This window comes from Apus apus, chromosome 3 (genome assembly GCF_020740795.1).
Source record: "Apus apus isolate bApuApu2 chromosome 3, bApuApu2.pri.cur, whole genome shotgun sequence".
In the NCBI taxonomy this organism is placed as follows: Eukaryota; Metazoa; Chordata; class Aves; order Apodiformes; family Apodidae; genus Apus; species Apus apus.
Genome location: NC_067284.1, coordinates 61,489,423 through 61,495,691, shown reverse-complemented (window position 1 = coordinate 61,495,691; position 6,269 = coordinate 61,489,423).

The window sequence follows — 6,269 nt, the reverse complement described above, 5'->3', positions numbered from 1 at the left end:
AGATATAGAGGAAATCAAGCTTTCCACCAGTCACTTTCTACAGACATGCAGGTTGTACATATCAGTGTGATTTAGCTCCCTGCAGGTTTGCACAAGCCTTCTATAGGAGGAGGTAGGTAAATTATAGATGGAGACTGCTTGTTTTCCAGGAAGAGGAGTGCCTTGGAATACACCTTTTCCAGGAAGAAGGGAATCTCAGAATATACCTTTGGTGGGACTGCAGTTGTGATGATGAAACAACTTATACTCAGTCTGTGAGCTTGTGCTGTAGACACTTTGCATGTGTCTCTTAAACTGTAGTGGATGCAGTTGGGACAGCCTGCATTTTGAGGTTTCCCGGCTGGAACCCTTGGGGATCTTCCAGCAGCAGAACAGAGATTTGTAAAATTGCAGAAAAGCAGGGGTTGGAAAGGACATCTGAAGGGCATCTATTCCAAACCCCCTGCTGAAGCAGGTTCATATAGAGCAGGCTGCACAGGATTGCATCCAGGTGGGTTTTGAAAATCTCTGGAGGGAGACTCCACAACCTTTCTGGGCAGCCTGTTCCAGTGCTCTGTCACAGTCAAAGTAAAAAGCTTTACCTCATGTTCAGATGGAACTTCTTGTGTACCAGTTTGTCCCCATTGCCCCTCATCCTGTCGCTGGGCACTGCTGAAAAGAGTCTGACCCAATCCTCTTGACATCTGCCCTTTAGGTATTTATATGTATTGATAAGATTCTCTTTCAGTCTTCTCCATGCTAAACACACCTAGGTCTCTCAGCCTTTTCTAATCAGAGAGATGCTCCATTCCCCTCACCATCCTCCTAAGCTATCTGCTGGACACTTTCCAGTAGTTCCTTGTCTTTCTTGTACTGGGGAGCACAGAACTGGGTACAGTATTCCAGATGGGGCATCTAGGGCAGAGTAGAGGAGGAGGATAACCTCCCTTGACCTGCAAGCCACACTTTTCTTAATACACCCCAGGATGCCACTGGCCTTCTTGGCCACAAGGGCACATTGCTGTCTCATAGTTAAGTTGTTGTCCACCAGGACTCCCAGGTTCTTCTCTGTAGAGCTGCTTTCCAAGCAGGTCAACCCCTAACCTGTACTGGTGCATGGGGTTACTCCTCCCTAGATGCAGGACCCTACACTTGCCTTTGTTGAACTTCTTTAGGTTCCTCTATGCCCAACTCTCCAACCTGTCCAGGTCTCGCTTAATAGCTGCACAGCCCTCTGTGTATCAGCCACTCCTCCAAGTTTTTATAATCAGCAAACTTGCTCACATGCACTTGTGAATAGCTTACAAACTCTGCCTTTGAGATTTTTCTTGAGATGGGGTGTCTTGGCTGATGTTGATCTCTTGGCTATCAATTTGATGCTCCTCATTTATTTCTTTCACAGAGGCCTTTTGCAACTTAACATAAGATGGCAAAGGCATATATCTCTAGGAATCTGAGGTAAAGCCCTTTCCCTGACTGACAAAAGCAGGCTCCTTCATTTCATGTGGAACTGTGTGTTTTGTGCTGTAGTGTTGAAAAAAGTATCTTTACCTGATCACTCACAGAGTACTTCAGAATCAACAAGAGGCTTCAGGCTTCTATGTCTTGTGCTTTATTATGGCTTCTCCTCCTTTTGGAGACAGAAAATCTCCAATGCCCCATAGTCCAGTACATTTGTGACTATCACAGAATTCTCTCAGGGATGGGTGATTTCAACCTGCTTTCCCATTACTTTACGGTGGATGATGATGACAATGTATTCCTGAAGCAATGCTGTAGAAGAGGGGACAACCAGGCCTGTACCAGGATGTGAAAGGCTGCCTTGTATCAAATTTTCACTGGGCTCTCTGGGCTCAGCCCTACAAATTGCCTCTTATGTAAAGAGGCAGACTTGCCTCTGCCTCAGGCAGACTTGACCTAATGAACACAGACTTGATGAAATGAAGTTTTTTTCTAATGAATATATTTATTTTGAGTCCTATTCCACATCAGATAACCCTTCTGAGAAGAGACTGCTACATGTCAACCACTACAAGAACACGATGTGACACCTTAGCAACTAAGTTGTTGCTGTCACCTACTTCATGCTGATGTTACCCTGTTATTGTTCTAGGACATTGTGGTACTGTCCAGAGGCTGTGCTTTGTGATGTGGGCTCTTAAGCCAGGGAGAGAAACTGCCCCTGTCCTGAGCGGCCTGTCACTTAATAGTGGAAAACCCAGTTCTGCAGCTGGTAGGCCCATGGTAGAGGGCAGAACCAACATTGATTTGACCAAGTGGTGAGCTGAACCTTTGTTGTGGATGGAGGATGTGATGTTTTCAGCTCTATTTCAGAAAGGCAAGAGGTTTTCTCTCCTTATTGAAAAGTACAGTGATACATAAACTGCTGTCATATTGTTTTTAAGTCATTGGAAACTGGCAAGGAGTAGATGTTCTCTGTAGCATGATATAGGAGTAGTCTGGTAAAACATTTGGATATTTGTCAGTTACTTTTTATAAAGTTGGATAAGAAAGAGAATGTGTGTACTTTGAAATCATGCAGGCACATGTAGGTTGTAGCTAATTAAATAGTGGAGACCAGGTGTGTAGCTGTCAGCATGATTAGAGAACATGTTAGAAGTGGGACTATTCACATCAGACTCCATGCTAGAGTTACTTGTTGCATCTATCTTTTGCATCACTTTCTTACCATTTATTTATTTGGTCTGGAAATGTCCATACTAAGTGGCTGTTATAGGTTGCTGCTTTGATTTTTTAAATTATTTTTTTCCCCCCAATTCCTGTGGATAGTACAATTGTGTCACTTTTCCAGTGCACAGCCTAGCTTAAGTGCTGAACGAAATAGCTCTGATGGGAATGAACATATAATGAAAGACCGTACTCTAATGCTTTTGTAGGAAGGAGTTATATTAAACTTGCATAGACAGCCTTCCCTCTGTTTTTTGTTTGTTTGTTTGTTTTTGTTTTTTAATTTTTAAGTGCTTAATCTCATAAATATGTTTTTAGAGTGCACATGAGATTCAGGAATGCGATGCACCATATAAAAGAAAGTAAATACAAGCAAAAGACAGCTCAGGTATATGCTTACCACTGTATTGAAGCGTTTAACAGCATAAGCCTATTGAGAGAGAAACCCTATCGTATAAGTGTTCCCAGTCAGGAGGCATTGAACAGTAAAAACAACTGTGGACTCTTTATTTCTGTGGGAAACTGTTTATTTCTTCCCCACACAAGTCTAAACAAAATGCCTTTTAAGCCAGCGAAGGCCTCTCCTGATTATCCCCAGCTAACGAACTAAACCAGACTTGCTTCTCAAGGACAACTGAACCCAAAACAACAGATGTGGTCCGGGACAGAAAGGATGGGCGACAAGCCGTCCTGTGCCCCTGGCAGTCACCGCCTTAAAGTGGGGCTCATGGACGCTCATTGGCTCTGGGCAGTGACACTGACTGGACAGGTGGGTCAGGGGGTATCAAAGGGGCGAGGGCAGCAGGTGGGCCCTTCCCTCCTCCCTGAGGCCCGTTCGGACGCTTTCTGGGTGGGACACCCCTCTGGTGCGGACACTGGTGCTGGGACCCTGCCTGCCTGCCTGCCCCGGGTCCAGCCTGAGCCTCAGCGCCGAGCGTGCCGGGGTCCCGAGCCCTGGGGTCGGGGCCGGAGCCCCCTCCCCGTGTTGAGGGGAAACCAGCGGCCGCTGCACCCGCTGCCGAGAGGCCGCCCCTCCGACACCACGGACCTGCCGTCCTGCCTGGCGAGACGGGGCCACCGACCAACGCTGCCGCTGGGAACGGAGCCGTCGGGGACATCGCGCGCCACCCCCCCGTACACACTCCTCATATTCACACACAGCGCGACCTCTTAAGGAGGACTGACGTCGGGCTTCCTTCCCTCCTCCCTTTGGTCCTTAATCCTCTCCACTAAAAAAGCACAGGACCTTTTGCATTGCCTCCCTAAAGGGCACTTTCTCACTGTGTATATATATATATATATATCTATCCCTGGTAGCCATTCACATTTGCATTGTCCCTAAACATCATCCCTCCGTTTGTGTTAACCCTTAATAAACCAATTAGTTTGTGGAGTAAACCTTGGTTTTAGAGGCTATTTCTGAGCGTGGTGGGGTGGGGGTGCTTTCTAACTACCACCCTGAAATACGGTCCCGCGGTGGCCGTTCCTCCGTGAGAGGCAGCGCCGCGTGTGACCCTCGGGCTCATTCACAAACCCCTCCACATCGGGAGGGGGAATCACAAAAGCACCTGACAGCCGGTAGCCCCCCGGTACCGGCTTACAACAATTTCCCAGAACAGTTTTTTCTAAACAGTATCACTTTCATACTGTTTTAATGAGAAAACTGTTAGAACCACATAAATAGGTATGTTTGTGCTTGTTTATAACAGATGATGTATCTATCATCTATTGTGAGTAGCCTACTGTGGTGTCACTGGAGGCACAGGGTTCAGATCTGTGGAGCAGAGCAGATTAGCAGGAGCAGGGACATCCAGGGCATCCTTGAGCAGTGGTGTCACAGTGCTGCCATCCTGCCAAGCTCCCAAAGAGGCTCTGTTAGCAGCTCCCATCACAGAGCATGTGCCCCCTCCCAACGGTCATGCTTCTCCTTTTTGTGACTTGCAGCTGAACATGATGATGCAAACTAAATTAGCCTGGTTTAATTTGCACTCGACTCAGTGGGGGATGTTATAAACACTGAATTACTGTGTGCAAGAGCAGCACTGGAAGAACCAGAAAGGTTGACTGAAGGAGCTCAGGTCTTGCTCTTTCAGTATGCTCTGAAAAAGATCGTCCCTGGCACCTCCAGGGATATCCAAGGGAGCCTGTGTGAGTGCAGATTGTTCACAACAGGACTCTGCTGGACATGAGGGGTGGAAATCTGTCAGTGTCAACTGAGTTTGTTGCACAACGTGTGTAAATCAGTTAAGCAAGAATCATTTAAGGCTAGGAATATGCTGGACATAGCTCTGCTACAAGCATAACTGTGATGTGGGGCATCCAGCTTCAAATTGCAGTTGATTTTAATGTTGTACACATTGGTTTTTATATCATATTTTGTACTTATTTACTTCACACCTCTGTAATGCAGAGCAATGTAATGGCAGGGAGATTATTTTGCTATTGATTACTTGATCCAGGAAAGAAACAGAATTCATCCATGCCATGAATCATTAAGCATTTGCAGCAATAAACTTTATCGAGCCATGTGACTTGCTGTTACAAAATTGTTAAGAATGCTTTACTGGAATGATTATACCAAACCATGTACAATTCAGACTGAATTATCTGGCTCCCAGTAAAGTGTTTTTTGGCAAGGATGCTTACTCAGATGCTGTGAGGCTTTTATATTGCTAACAGCATAACATTTTCTGGGCAATTCTGAAGATCTCATTTACAATGTACGTTGTGGAAAAAAATGGTATAAAAGGCTGTTGAAGGATGCATTTGTTTCTAACCACCACATTTATAGAGATGCTGAGCTTTGCAGTGGGTGCAGAAATGAAAGAAAAGTGCGACTGTGGATTAAGACTAGTATTTCAAATGAGAGTCCTGTTTGGAAAATACAGGTGCAAAGAACAAGAATAGCAATTAATGTCTGATGTGTGAAGAGGAGCGGGATTGTGAGGTATACTGTAACGATAAGACTGAGTGGAACTTGAAAGGAACTAATCAGCTCTTTACAAAAAAAAAATTAAAAAATCAGCTAGAGCTGATTACCACAAGACAACTGAAAGTATTTCAGGTTTCCTGGAGATAGTTGGTGCACACATTTAGTGTGCAGTCAGGGTACAGCAGGTGCCTGTCAACCTCGCTGCATGCATTCTGCACAGCCATGCCTTCTGTCTACATGTCTACAGGACAGATTCTACTCTCAAGCCTAACAGGAGTCAAAAAGGGCCTAAGACTTACAGCAATGACAAGCTTGGCTGGAGCAGTGATGGCCTCAGTGCCTCAGTGAAGAGCTGTGGCAGAGACCTGACACCTACCTTCAGGCAGAAGGGAAGAGCCACCCTCTTGGGACAAATCACCCCAAGGCAAATGACCCCAAGATGATGGGGCTCTTGCCCTTAGACAGCTGGCACCGACTGCCTTTGGAGAGATACCAAGTTTGAGATGTGAGTATTTCTGCCTGTGTATTTCTTTCTGGGCAATCAATTACAATTTAAAGGTCTACATGCTGTTAAGACACTGCAGCGTAGTTCTCTGCCTCAAGTCTCATCTCTCCTTTCCACCAGTTTTACAGTGGGGCCTGCCATAGACTGCTGCCATACCTAGAAGCT